The sequence below is a fragment of the Topomyia yanbarensis genome, chromosome 2, assembly GCF_030247195.1.
Source record: "Topomyia yanbarensis strain Yona2022 chromosome 2, ASM3024719v1, whole genome shotgun sequence".
Taxonomy (NCBI): Eukaryota; Metazoa; Arthropoda; class Insecta; order Diptera; family Culicidae; genus Topomyia; species Topomyia yanbarensis.
In genome coordinates, this window is record NC_080671.1 from 400,165,467 (window position 1) to 400,181,604 (window position 16,138).

The following is a 16,138-nucleotide window of genomic DNA, read 5'->3' on the forward strand; positions in this document are numbered from 1 at the left end:
TCTGTTTCATGGACTGTTTCTCCCTGGAGAGCAATTTGGGTTAAACCCTAAATTATGATTTATTTCAGTACGCAAATTGCAAATAAAACCTGAAACAAACTGGAGTGAAGTGGAAAACATTTTTACTAGGCGCATTCAAAAAAGGTTTCAATTCTCAAACATTTTACCAAGGTGCCGTATTACATTACTCTCTTTACCCTGAGTGTTCGATAATCTCCGTATTGGAAACACAATTTCAATTTTGTTCTTTATCAAAAATATGTGGTCGACCAACGAAGGGGTGGAGCTTCGAAGAACACATATTGAGGACAACACAAAAAAGGACGAGCTTACATTGTGCTGTAGTCAGGTATAAAAACTCAGCATGCTGTTGCTCACGCTCAGTTCGTTTCCAGCATCAGCATGCAGCAGTTCGTTTGCAGCATCTCCCGCAAAATTCAAACCGCCGTCCGTTTGCTGCTGTCAGAAAAGTTGGTCTTCGATGGCACCAAAACTGTTACCATATACACCAGCTCCAAGTAAATTTCGAACACTGCCCAAAGAAAAGGCCCTTTTCAGGGCCATCAATTTATCGACAAAGAATGAAATTGAAGTTTTGTTATTACAAGCATCAGCTTGTCGAGCGTTGGATGGTAAGTGAGCCACTTGTGAACGACGGAATTGTTCACAAGCTTTCACGTAGAATGGCACAAAATCAAGTTATTTGTGATTTATAGACAGTTTAGTGTAATGATTCAATTTACAAAAATCGAACATTTTCTAACGTTTCGATATAGGTGCTCCGTTTCAAAATTTTCGGCCAGAATGCTGCCTGTTTTTTCAAACGTGAAAATCTGCTGTTGTATTGAATGAAAACCTTCGATTTTTGCGCTGATTGGAAATAGTTGTGACTAATTCTGTAGAATGTACAATTACTGAAAATAACGGATTTTGTGAAAGCAGTGGTTGGTCCGTACAATTCGATTCCAAGCGAGCCAGACTAGTTTTCGTTGGAAGGTCCACCTCTGACAATAGAAGTAAACTATTTTATTTTGAATTCAACTACAACTTCCTTGAAAACAGCACAGCTAAAAAACTTTTGGGAAAAACGCGCAAACCTAAATTTTCCACTATAATGGAAACTGCCTGTGCCCAGCCGCACTGCATCATCAAGATTGATAGTAATTCAAGCCGGGAGGAAAGAGGTTGTAAGGCAATGGAAAACGAAAATTTCATTTATATCGTACTGGAATATAATTGGCTGGTCCTGAAAAGAACTTGTTGGTTTGTGGTTTATTTTGGCTCACAATTTAGGCCTGTTCGATTGCTGATAGCTGTGAATTTCTCGCAGGGCGACAGCTTCTGTTCAGTCGTGATGTGGCTTCCTAACGCCAACCGTGACTGGGGCACTTTACACGGCCTTCGTTGCTTACTGCTTGCGGGGAGGCTTTCCTTGAATTGAAATTTTGTTATTACAAGCATCCGAAAGTAGCTTGCCAAGAGCGTTCGATGGCAAGTGAGCTACTTGTGAACAATATCGTAGATTTCACGTAGAATGACACAAAATAAAAAGTTATTATTTGTGTGTTTGTTTACAGTTTCGTGTTTACTAGGCGCATTCAAAAAAGGTTTCAATTCTCAAACATTTTACCAAGGTACCGTATTACATTACTCTCTTTACCCTGTGTGTTCGATAACCTCCGTATTGGAAACACAATTTCAATTTTGTTCTTTATCAAAAATATGTGGTCGACCAACGCAGGGGTGGAGCTACGACGAACACATATTGAGGACAACACAAAAAAGGACGAGCTTACATTGTGCTGTAGTCAGGTATAAAAACTCAACATGCTGTTGCTCACGCTCAGTTCGTTTCCAGCATCAGCATGCAGCAGTTCGTTTGCAGCATCTCCCGCAAAATTTAAACCGCCGTCCGTTTGCTGCTGTCAGAAGAGTTGGCCAAGCACGCCGTCTTCGATGGCACCAAAATTGTTACCATATACACCAGCTCCAAGTAAATTTCGAACACTGCCCAAACAAAAGGCCCTTTTCAGGGCCATCAATTTATCGACAAAGAATGAAATTGAAGTTTTGTTATTACAAGCATCAGCTTGTCAAGAGTGTTGGATGGTAAGTGAGCCGCTTATGAACGGCGGTATTGTTCACAAGCTTTCACGTAGAATGGCACAAAATCAAAAGTTATTTGTGATTTATAGACAGTTTAGTGTAATGATTCAATTTACAAAAATCTAACGTTTCGATATAGGTGCTCCGTTAGTTGTGACTAATTCTGTAGAATGTACAATTACTGAAAATAATGGATTTTGAAAGTAGTGGTTGGTCCGTACAATTCGATTCCAAGCGAGCCAGACAATTTTCGTTCGTCCACCTCTGACAATAGAAGTAAACTATTTTATTTTGAATTCAACTACAACTTCCTTGAAAACAGCACAGCTATAAAACTTTTGGGAAAAACGCGCAAACCTAAATTTTCCACTATAATGGAAACTGCCTGCGCCCCCGCAGGGAGGAAAGAGGTTGTAATGCAATGGAAAATGAAAATTTCATTTATATCTTACTGGAATATAATTGGCTGGTCCTGAAAAGAACTTGTTGGTTTGTGGTTTATTTTGGGTCACAATTTAGGCCCGCACGGTTGCTGATAGCTGTGAATTTCTCGCAGGCCGACAGTTTCTGTTCAGTAGCGATGAGGCTTCCTAACGCCAACCGTGACTGGGGCACTTTTACACGGCCTTCGTCGCTCACTGCTTGCAGGGAGGCTTTCCTCCGGTGGACTACGCAAATTGCAAATATGGTCAGAAACAAACTGGAGTGAAGTGGAAAACATTTTTACTAGACGCATTCAAAAAAGGTTTCAATTCTCAAACATTTTACCGAGGTGCCGTATTACATTACTCTCTTTACCCTGAGTGTTCGATAATCTCCGTATTGGAAACACAATTTCAATTTTGTTCTTTATCAAAAATATGTGGTCGACCAACCAAGGGGTGGAGCTACGACGAACACATATTGAGGACAACACAAAAAAGGACGAACTTACATTGTGCTGTAGTCAGGTATAAAAAACTCAGCATGCTGTTGCTCACGCTCAGTTCGTTTCCAGCATCAGCATGCAGCAGTTCGTTTGCAGCATCTCTCGCAAAATTCAAACCGCCGTCCATTTGCTGCTGTCAGAAGAGTTGGCCAAGCACGCCGTCTTCCATGGCACCAAAACTGTTACCATATACACCAGCTCCAAGTAAATGTCCAAACAAAAGGCCCTTTTCAGGGCCATCAATTTATCGACAAAGAATTGAATTGAAGTTTTGTTATTACAAGCATCCGAAAGTGGCTTGCCAAGAGCGTTGGATGGTAAGTGAGCCACTTGTGAACAATACCGTCCCTTTCACGTGGAATGGCACAAAATCAAAAGTTATTTGTGATTTGTAGATAGGTTAGTGTAATGATTCAATTTACAAATATCGAACGTTTTCTAACGTTTCGATATAGGTGCTCCGTTTCAAAATTTTCGGCCAGAATGTTGCCTGTTTTTCTAAAAGTGAAAATCTGCTATTGTACTGAATAAAAACCTTCGATTTTTGCGCTGATTGGAAATAGTTGTGACTAGTTGTGTAGAATGTTCAATTACTGAAAATAACAGATTTTGTGAAATCAGTGGTTGGTCCATACAATTCGATTCCAAGCGAGCCAGACTAGTTTTCGTTGGAAGGTCCATCTCTGACAATAGAAATAAACTATTTTATTTTGAATTCAACTACAACTTCCTTGAAAACAGCACAGCTAAAAAACTTTTGGAAAAAACGCGCAAACCTAAATTTTCCATTATAATCAAAATTAGTGCCCCTACCGCACAGCATCATCAAGATTGATAGTAATTCAAGCCGGGTGGAAAGGGGGAGGGAGGTTGTAAGGCAATGAAAAATTTCATGTATAATAATAATACTTTATAATTGGCTGGTTCTGAAAACAACTTGTTGGTTTGTGGTTTATTTTGGGTCACAATTTAGGCCCGCTCGATTTCTGATAGCTGTGAATTTTTCGCAGGGCGACAGTTTCTGTTCGGTAGCGATGAGGCTTCTTAACGCCAACCGTGACTGGGGCACTTTTACACGGCCTTCGTTGCCAACCAGCTCCCTGTCAAGGACGACGTCTCTGTACAGCCAGCATCACTGCCATGAAAGCAAAACATTGATTTTGAACCGAATGATTAGAAGCTGTATTTAGTTACAAAATGTCGATTTTTTGAATGATATGATATTAAATCATCCCACAAGATGCAAAACGTCGTGCGGAATGCTTGAATATCGAGCATAGTGCCGAACATAATTCTTTGTTTGGGGCTTTATAGCTATAACGCCCCATATATGTCGGTCGCTGTCAAACTCCATATGATAGTATAGGGTTGCCAGGGGGCTGTTGCCAACTGCTTGCGGGGAGCCTTTCCGCCGGTGGACTTACGAGCGGTCTGTTTGGTACAGGCCATGTAGCGAAAAATGCTGATCTGCTACTTCTCTGATGCTGGTAGTAGGACGACGTCATTCATAAAAGTTCAACAATATTTTCAAAGAATGTTGCAAATTGTCAACTTGATAATTCCAAATATACTCCAAATAAACTATGAATGTGCAAAAGACGACAAAATCGCATAGAAATTGCTAATTCCAGAGCAGAATTTACCGGTCTAAAGTGTATTCTACTTCACTCCGGTTATGTCTCTGACATTACCCACCCATCTTTTCTTGTCTCGTTTCAGCGAACCAAAATCTCTCTACTATCTCTTCATTTTCTGCCTCCGACTATCCTCTATGTAATGTATCTGAAACTTGTGGGACTGGTCAACAGCCGGCGCCTGCCTGTGGAAGAAACTGGTGTGCTATACAGACTAGCACATACGAACAGTTAGGCTTTGTATGTGCTCATCTTGACAGAGTCTAGATGGGCGGATGAACGTCTGCCAGGGTGTGGACTGAGAAATGACAATGACAATATCGTGGCTGAATTTTAGTTATGACGTATGCTGTACCATCTGAAGCAACCATACAAAGCAGTGGACAGCGCGACAAAAGGTGGATCTGTACGTGCTGTGTCTCGTTTGTATGAAGTTCCGGAAAGCACCATCCGCGATAAAATCAAGCAGCTATATCCGACTTCTACACCAGGAGTACCGCCCATCATTAGGCTTGAAGATAGTAACAACGAACGCACTTTACGTAATGGATTCAAATGATGTGGTTTACATCCATGGGATGTGGATGCGGTTAACTATTCGTCACTCTTGTGTAAAGCATCGAATTCTATAGATTCTATATTTGTAATCAACGGGCAAATTTTCAAGCGCGCGGCAAGTTACTGATGTCCAGAAAAACATGCTGATAGAGATTCAAATTCATATGACACATCAGCAAGTGGATGATTTTAATCGCAGTGATTCCTCCGGTGAGAGGTTGAGCAGAGCTGAGGATACTTGGCTTTATAAAGTCTATATTGATTCTCTATTGATACCAGGTACCAGTACAGGCACAGATGCAAAAGAGTTCTCTAGATGGAGAACCATTATTCAGAGGCTTCGACGAAAACCGAGGGGATGAGTTTTTAAATTCACATTTTTATAATCTAATAATATCCATTTTTTCCAGAATTCGATCATGAATCGACCAAAGGGCCGAAGTCGCAATGATATCGAATCGAGAAAAATAGCTTTGAAAATTCGGTTCAGAAAATTAAATCGTATTTTAACAGTGTTTGCATACTGCGCCTTCAAATGTATTGAAACACTTTGAAACAATACTAGTTTTCGGAAGCATAACTAAATTGTTTTATATAATAACGTTTTCGTTGATAAAATTGAAAACAGATTATTTCGCCGAGTGTTGTTTTGAAATGTTGATTAGGCCATTTTTGAGTCGCCCTCTTGTTTTGACGACTCTCAATTTCGCCCTGCAGTGTCGCCAAAAAACAAAAATCAAATGTGGTTTTCGCCGTGCTCGCTGGAGGGGAAAATTTGTTATTCCCCCTGGGCGTAACAAGCACTTGGTTTTTGTTTGGGGCGATTTTGTTTACGGACCAATGATGCTGTCAATTTCGCCTGTATACACTACCTTAGTAATGCAGAGGCGTAACCCGCCTGGCTTTTTGTTTACAGTTGAAAGTCGGATTCGCCGTTTTGTTTTTTATTGATTTTCATGAAGTGTGAAATATTTATAAATGAGTTTTTATATTTTTTATAAAGTATTTTTACTCCTCTTTCAGATATTAATCAAATCTCTGTTTGTGTACATTTGTTAGCTTCGCCCATTTGTCGGTTCACGATCGAATTACTTATCGAAATGACACCATTAGATCTGTATCATCGTCCAACCGTGCATCTGAAGGTATTAGGTGAGGTGTTTTGCCCTCCTAAAATGTTAAAGGGCGAACACGAAATTATTGCGACACATTCAACAGGGCATAAATTATTTACCATTGGGTAAAAATCAACCAAATTTTGCACACTTTCTCATTGATGTGTATTGTTTACATGCTGTCAAACTCGAAGTCGTGTTTTTCGATTCAACGAAAGTGGAGGTGAATCAACGCGAGTCGAGAGAACAAATTCTTTCCAAACACCTGGAATTTTCTGACCTGTTGCACCGGCAGTTGGGAAAAATGTTGAACATTCACCATTCAACCGTCACCAGAGTGTTGAAGCGGTTCCAGGAGCAGTTGACGTTGGACCACGGCAAAGGAGCTGGAAGAAAACCGGGACCGGAGAACAAAACAGACGAAGGGAAAGGTGAAGCGGATTAATAAAGCAAATCCCAACGTCTCAAGCCGTGATTTGGCTAAAAAGATCGGCATGTCGCAGATCTACGTTCAGAATGCAAAGAAGAGAGCTGGACTACATACATACAACGTACAGAACTTCCCAAACCGCGAAGAGCGGCAACAATCGACTGGTAAAACTCGGGCACGGAAGCTCTACGAGAAGATACTGACAAAATATGGCTGCTGTGTGATGGACGACGAAACGTATATAAAAGCCGATTTTAAGCAAATTCCGAGGTTGGAGTTTTTCACCGGCAAGAGCAAGATCTATGTGGACGACAAATTTAAGAAGAAGAAAATGTCGAAGTTCGCCTCCAAATATCTCATTTGGCAAGTCATCTGCTCTTGCGGACTGAGGAGTGAGCCTTTCGTGACAAAAGGCACAGTAAATGGCGAGATCTACAAATCTGAGTGCCTCGAGAACAGCGATGCCAGATTTACAGGCATGTCTGTATTTTACAGACTTTTGATGGTCTGCTACAGACGTAATCAGAAATCTACAGACTTTTGAAAGAGTAACAGTGTTTAACAAAATTTTCCCAAAATAATTTAATCCAAATACGAGTGATTCTTTCACAATAGTTTACTAATTTCAAGCTTCTTTTAAAGTAATAACCTAGTGTAAATATAATTTACACAACTATCTACAGACTTTTACAGATATTTTAATTATTCTTCTACAGAAATTTCACAAAAACATGTGGCATCGCTACTCGAGAAACGCCTTTTGCCGTTCTTGCAGCCGCACGACGAAGCTCCGCTATTTTGGCCAGATTTGGCATCATGCCACTATTCCAAAAATGTCCTGGAGTGGTATGAGGCCAATTCTGTTCATTTTGTTCCAAAGGACATGAATCCGTCAAACTGTCCGGAGCTGCGCCCGGTGGAGCAGTACTGGGCAATGATGAAGCGGGAACTTCGGAAGAGCAAGAAAACAGTCAAAGACGAGAAGGACATGTTAAGAAAATGGAAAAAAAAACTGAGAAACTGGTACCGGATGACACTGTAAAGACTTTGATGGAGGGCATCAAGCGAAAATGTGTTCAATTTTACACTCAAGGCTCCATCGATTAACTTTTCCTTTGATTTTTGGAGTAAGTATATGTATAAACAGAGGCGGCGCGTCGGTACGTTCAACCTGTTCACTGAACAGGTAGGAACAATCAGACGACCCAAAACCAAATTTGCGTTAACATTACAGCAGTAGCACGTAAACTATCTTTAATGAAAGTAATAATCTCCGAACCTTAAAGTTCGATAATTTGATCTGAACGATAAATCAACCTAGCGTCTCCAGCAGTGCTTTCCTATGACCGGTTCAACCAGAAACATGCACGCATTTCGTACTCTCACCGCACAGTGGGACCAATCCAAAAAGGATGGGACAAAACCTATTTGAGGCCAGATGTCATTTTAGAGCCAGCATTTCTTTGTAGGATATGTTCAAAATATTATCCTGCAACTTTTTAAAAAGAAAATTTTTTGGTTGGACTAAAGTAGAGTACCCGAGCAAACAAAAATTTCAAGAAATTTTTTTAGAGGGTCGATGTCTTCGACAAAGTTGTAGAACATTATGTTTTGAATAACTTCTTCTAAGATACCACAGACATCAGACCTCATTTTTGAGGCAAAATTGTTGTTTTTTGTAAATATGACTAAAATCAGTTTTTCGACCTTTTGGTGCTAAAAACTTCAACTGATTGATTTAATACTTTCTATAAACTTGCTGGTATCACTAAAATACAACTTTTTGTTGAAGGAACTAATAACGTAAAATCAATTTTTTGGCTTCTAAAACTATTTTTCATATAAATTTGCTGTATTTTCATCAAAGATTTTTGTTTTTTTTTGTGCAGCCAAACTTTGGCTATTCCGATACTATATTATTCCTAGAATACATTTAATATTACATGGAAACAGGATATAGTTGGACGCTTTGTTTGGGTTACCATTCATGTACGACGGTTTATAACATAAAATGTGATTATATTATTTTTAATTTATATACATCATTAGCTATTCCCAATATCTTATAATTCACATGCACCTACCAGCATATAGAACATATTTAGATAATGAATTACGGTTACAATATGGAAAAGTGAAAAAAATAAAATATTTGAACTTACACTGCCAAAGAACAACGATTGCGGCTAAAAAAATAAATCTACAGTATGTATATGGTATTTTCAACAAAATTGTTCCAAATACAATATTTGGCAACTTTGCTGAAGATCTGAACCATTTAAACAAAATTTGATTTTTTTTAGTCCGGGATTTCTACTTTAGTTTAACCAATAAGGTTAGTTCTACGAATTCATAAAAGTTGAACAATATCTATTTGAGGCTTTAGATATTATAGAACCTTGGCGTCTTTGGAAAAAACATTCACAATATAATTCAAACATTTCGATTTTTTTAGATGGTTGAGGACTTCAGCAAAGTTGTGTAATGTTCAATTTCGAATATTTTTGTTGAAAGTACCTTACACATACTGTCGATTTATTTTTTAAGCCGCAATCCTTGTTCTTTGGTAGTTTCATTACAAAATTTGTATTTTTCTTAACTTTTACATGTTGTAACCGCAATTGATCAACTCTCGATAAACATATGATTACGGCTTAAAAGCCAACTGTCAAAATTCTCTTTGAAAGGAAATTCCGGATAAACTGTTATTCGCCAGTTACAGATCTTGGTAGTAAACGAAAGAGAAAAGTTTTCTCTTTCATTAACCGTTATAAACTGCGTTTAGTTCTACACTTTTGTTACTGTTCTACATGCTTGTAAGTGCGTGTAAAATATAAGATTTTGGGAATAGCTAATAATGTATATAAATTAAAAATAATATAAACACTAAACTGTCGCACATGAATGGTCACCCACGCAATGCGTCCAACTATATCCTGTTTCCATGTAATATTAAATGTATTCTAGGAATAATGTAGTATCGGAATAGACAAAGTTTGGCTGCCCAAAAGTGCCCAAAAAAAACAGAAATCTTTGATGAAAATAGAGCAAATTTATATGAAAAATAGTTTTAGAAGCCAAAAAAATTATTTTACGTTACTAGTTCCTTCAACAAAAAGTTGTATTTTAGTGATACCTGCAAGTTTGTAGATCATATTGAATTAATCAATTGAGGTTTTTAGCAAGAAAAACTGATTTTTTAGTCATATTTACAAAAAACAACATTTTTGCCTAAAATGAGGTCTGATATCTGTGGTAACTTAGAAGAAGTTATTCAAAACATTGTGATCTACAACTTTGTCGAAGACGTCGACCCTCTAAAATTTTTTTTTAAAAAAATTTTTTTGCTCGGGTGCTCTACTTTAGTCCAAACAAAAAAATTTCTATTTAAAAAGTTGCAGAATAATATTGTGAACATATCCTAAGAAGAAGTGCTGGCTCTAAAATGACATCTAAGGCCTCAAACAGGTTTTGTCCCACCTTTTTTGGATTGGTCCCACTGTGCACCGTATGCTCTAGAGGGAGCAGCTGCATGAGCGACGGCTGGAATAGCAGCGTGAGTGTCATGGGCGAGGCTCGTATGTATTTGGTTGGTTCAACTATAATAATGAACCATCTACTTTTGCATCAAAGAAATCGTTTAATGTTTGCATTTACATGCTAAAAATATATCTACTGAATGTGTAAAACAGACAAACTCAAATCAGGGGTTGTTCTAATCATGAACGCGTGGTTGTTAAATGCCTGTTTGCTACGATAACTTGCGAGGAAAATACAACATTCAAATTTCTATCAAAATTGAAAAAATTAAGGTATTTTCTTAAACCGGTTGACAAATGTTTCAATCTATCCTAAACAGAAGGACGAATAATTCTCGGTGTATAGAAATTAAGATTCTACAATGCAAGTTATTTCAAATCATACAACGATATATAAGTTTTAATCTCTTTATACATGGTTGTATTGCTTATGTTTCTGTTACGAAATCTTTTTCAATTCTAATTAGGTGGCAACCTTCTCGGATATGTTATATATTTTTTGTTCTTTTTCTAAGGTAAATTAAGCATTCTACAAGAAGTTTGTTGGATAATTCACTGGTGGGATTTGACCACAAATTTGTTTTGGTCAGTTCCAGCGAAATTTTCTGTCGACGAACATTTTTCATTGGTCCTATTCGTTAGATGTTGGATGAAATCGACGACGAAAGAATCAGCTGAACAGAAACGTCTCATAGAGACGATTGTGACGTTTCAAGGGTTTTGGGGGAATATTGAGCAGGTTGACGGCGGAACCACGCGTCGCCTCTGGTATAAAACTACCCTAAAATTTTGGTTTGATTTTAAACATTATAAGAAAATTGGCATGACATTTTCGGTGTCGCAATAATTTCGTGTTCGCCCTTTACAGAAAGCTAAATCAAAACCAAGATCGAAGCCACATCCACTCTCGGTCGCAACTAGTGTTGCTTACGATGAGTATCTAGAAAATATCGAGAACATTAAAATGACTGAGCAGAAAGAAATGGAAGGACAGAAAACTGAACGACAAATCAAGAGAAAACTCCAAGCTGACAAAAAGGCTCAGCTGAAATCTAAGCGCCCAAATCTGAATAAAAAGTATGACAAGAAATCAATTCTGCAATAAATTCGGTAAGTTTTCATTCAAATTCAATTATTTGCATCAGTATTTAGTTCATTTTATGGTACACGGTATTAGAAATTATTCGGAATCAATCCCTGTCTGTTCTCTGTGCATGCATGATCGAACAAAAATATTTAAAAAACGTGTGTAAACATTTGAATTAATAAACGATAAACACTAGCGCCGCCACACCAACCTATCCCAACTATCCGTCAAATCCATTCCGGAACCGGTTCGAAATCCTGTATGGATTCCGTATGGAATCTTGCTCAACGAAAACAACCGATTCCGACTCTATCGGTTGATGCATTTGAGCTGGAATTCATGCTGGAAGTCCGAACCGGTTCAGGACTAGTTTGACTGGGTAGAGGAATAACCACTGTCAATTCTGTCGAACTGAGCCACAAAAAAACATGACAACAGTAGCGCACCTGGTTTGGATATCCCTATTACCTTCGAAAACGTTAGAGATTTTACACAAGTTGAATGCTGAAGATGGACGTCTGTTCTCTGTGATATGGGTTAAAGTTTGTGTATATTTTTTTCATTGGGTGGTTCTACTTTGCTTAATCATTTTCTAGTGGAGTATCACACTTGACCAGATCTTAAAAAAAATCTTACTTTTAACGAATACGCCAATCGAATGCCCCAATTTTATCCCTGCCATTTGGACCAATGCGATGAACAAAGATGGAAGACACTGCTCTAACCGATGGCTTCAAATGTGCAGACTGATAATAGGAATAGGGGAAAAGTAGAGTCAATACCTTAGCTCTTCTCTTTAGCAGGAACCTTTTAGTCGGTCAGTGAATTTTGGCAACCTATTTAGTGATAATAACATGCACTGCCGATGATCTCGTGCATGCCAGTTGCTTGTAAACGGGAAGTTTAGCACTGATAATGTTCCATGTCGAGCACAAAAATTAGGGTACGCTAAACAATGATAGATACCTTAATAGCAACTGAAACTCGTCCCTCTGTCTTATGCTTGTGTTTCTATAAATATTTAAATCTGACAAAGGCTGTGTTTACTGACAATGGTTCCACTTTTTATATTTGTGACATCGGTTCGTGTTCTTTCTTTTATTGAGGTTGCGTGACTTTTCCGACTGATTTGTGACATAGAGGAATGACACTGAAAATTTAAAAGCATTCTATAATTAGTATCCACAGGGAAGCACTCTGAGTAGTGTGCAGTTTTTCATTTCCATGCATGATTACTAGAATTTGTATGGTATATACTTAACACTAGAAGATTTATGTGTTCATTCGTTTGAACAATCAACGGTTACATTGATATGAGAACTGTTGATAAGGGGACCGATTCAAAAATAAATATCGAGTATATGATTTACAAACGCTTCTCATCCCAGTGGGTCTGGGTACAGCCGCGATTCGCTCATTGAGCCACAGCCTCTGTCCAACTAACGAAATTGATTCGCTAGTTGGACCGCAAATGCATCTGTTCACATCTAGAATTGTTGTCAGTTTGATAGTCAAAGTGCATTTGACGTGAGATTTTGACATTAAGATGCTTTACCCGGAGACACCGGTTTTGGGGAGCGTTCTCCGGGCCTCCGGGTTTTACATAATTTTCTCCGGGTGTGGTGTGAAAAAGTATAATTTCAATTTTTTGGAATTAATTGATTCTTTACAAAATATTAAAAAAGTCTAAGTTATAACACAGAGAACAGATGTCCATCTTCTGCATTCAACTTGTGTAAAAATCTAACGTTTTTTAAGGTAGTCAGGATATCCTTACTTGCGCTACTATCGTTTAAAGACGCTGAGTCCCTCTGGATAAAGACTCGCCAACTCTATCTTATTCTTATTATTTATCAGTAAGTGTCATTCCAATCGAGCATGAGACCTGTCAAAAGCCCTCAATCCGAAGAAAATCGCTTCGAATCCTTCTGGAATGAGGGCTATTGACAGGCCTCGTGCTCGATTGGAATGACACTGACAGATAAATGGTAAACAAACAATTGACGTGTCGAGTCTTTATCCAGAGGGATTCAGTGTCGTTACTGTCGTTATGTTTTTAGTGGCTGAGTTCGACTGAATTGACAGCGGTTATACCCCTACTCGGTCAAACCATTTCGAAACTGGTTCGGAATTCTGAGTGAATTCAGTGTCACCCGATTGAGTCGGAATCGGTTGTTTTCTTTAAGCCAGAATCCATTCAGGATTTCGAACCGGTTCCGGAATGGATTGGATGGATAGTTGGGATAAGTAAGCCTGGCGGCGCTAGTGTTATATTGTATACAGCATGATTCGCTGGTTGGGCCACACCTCTGTCCAACTAACGAATTTGATTAGTTAGTTGGACCGACTGACAGATGTCAAAAACTCCAAAGGAGACGTTAGTAGTGTAATTGCATCTATTCACATCTCTACTAATTCTCAGATTGATTGTCAAAGTAAATTTGACATAAGATTTTGACATTCAGAAGCTTCTTAGTTGGACAATGGTCCAACTAGCGGAGGTCCAACTAAAAAGCGGTCCAGTATTAATTCAAATGTTTACACACGTTTTATTAATGTATTTTTGACATTAAAAATGTCTTACTCCACTATCTGGGGCTAGGTGTCATTCTAAAATCTAAACTATCTCCCATGTAACGAAACTATGTAAGGTTTGCACGCTTATAACTCCGATATTACTAGATGGATTTTAATCATTCATACACCAACCGATTCAGAAACACCTAACTTAAATATTGGTAATAATTTAATATCTCCCCAATAAAAGTAGACTTTTGGAAATTGGTAAAATTAAAAAGTTCACAAAAAAACGGGAAAAATACCATTCGTGAGGCAGATTTCTCAGACACAGCCGTCAAAAGAGGGCAGCTTAATTTCTCAATGAAACACGAAAAGTCATAAATAGAAGCAACGCATGTCCGTTTAAATCAGTTGTTGCTCTTATCCCACACGAGCAACGTCGTCTCCGGGCGATGCAATAAGCGCTATCGATTTTCGGTAACGTTGGCATTTGCACACACTCGCACCTAAGTGACTAAACCATATACGGTTAGTTTATAAATAGAGGTGACGCGTACCCGTTTGAATCAGTGTTCGTTATTTGTTCGCGCGGTATAGACGTGTTTTTACATTCGCTCTTTTTGTTCGTTCAACCCGTGAAATGAGTAAAGGGAAGGGCCGTAACAGGCCGAAGAGGAAGAAGAAGCCTGGCGCTGGAAACCTATCGTCGGGCAGTGATTCATCGCAGCAGGCTGCCAGCCTAAAGAGGAAACAAAATTCTGTTCGCTCTAGAAGCGAGCGTTCATCGTTCGGTTCGGTTGACGACGTCAGCATTTGCAGTACTACTGCCCCACCGGACCCACTTCCAACCACGCAGAAACCTTCTCCAAACCATGCTGCCGTACCGGATGCAGTTAAGATTAAACTTCCACCATTGGTGGTTAAAAAAGTGCCGCTTGAGACGCTCGTAAGCAACTTCGCTGCTATGGGTGTAAAAGCACAGTATAAATTAACGCGCATTGGAACCAAGGTGATGCTTCAAACGAAAGATGATTTCGACCTGGTTGTGAAATTTCTGCAGGAATCCAAAGCGGAATATTTCACACATGACATTCCCGGTGATAAGCTCTTCAAAGTTGTCATCAGGGGTCTACCAAGCTTTGACGTCAAAACGATTGAAAGGGAAATCGTGGACCGGTACAAACTAGAACCAACTGCTGTTTTCCGGATGACGAGAAAAGACGAAGAGGATAAAAAGTATCCGGACAGCCTTTTCCTAGTTCACTTTCGGAAGGGAACGGTAACGCTCAACGCTCTGAAAGCAATCCGTACCTTATTCTCGATCATCATCCGCTGGGAACCATATCGTGGCGGTCGTCGTGACGTAACACAGTGCCAGCGTTGTCTTAACTTCGGGCACGGTACCCGCAACTGTAACATCAACCCACGCTGCAACAATTGCGCTAAAAATCATGCCACGTCTGACTGTCTTAAGGACAAAACTGCGCCGTTTAAATGCGCCAACTGCAAATGTGCTCATCAAAGTACAGACAAACAGTGTCCGAAACGAGAGGAGTTCAAACGCATTCGAAAGCAGGCTGCAGCCATCAACCAACCGGGTCGTAAGAAGGAAAAAGCTCCAGTCTTCAGTGCAACTGATTTTCCGCCGCTACCTTCGCAGGTGCAATCTGCGTTCCGTCCAGATACTCCTAGTGCTTCCGCCGAGCAAGGATCTCCACCCCTCCCCCCTGGATTCCGGAGACCAACACCACAAAACAACAACCCCGATCTATTCTCTGCAGATGAACTGATGGAAATATTCGTCAACATGACCGGTGCGCTTCGCAAGTGCCGAAATAAGCCCGAGCAGATTCAAGTGCTAGGAAAATTTATCATCCAGTATGGTGTGTAAACCGCTAACAATCGTCACATGGAACGCTTGCTCTGTACGGGCAAAAAGAATCGAGCTTGCTGACTTCGTCCGCAGGCACAACATCGACGTGGGACTAATCACCGAGACCCACCTAAAATCTGGTGACAGCTTCTGGATGCCAGATTATAACACCGTTCGGATTGATCGCACCAACTCCAGGGGGGGTGGTGTTGCGGTCATCATCAAGAAAGGCATTAAGTACCGCACCTTGCCCCACGTCCGCACTTCTGTCATCGAAGCTCTTAGTGTGGAGGTGGAAACATCAACTGGAGACGTTCGGTTCATTGCAGTATACTGCCCTCGGCAGTG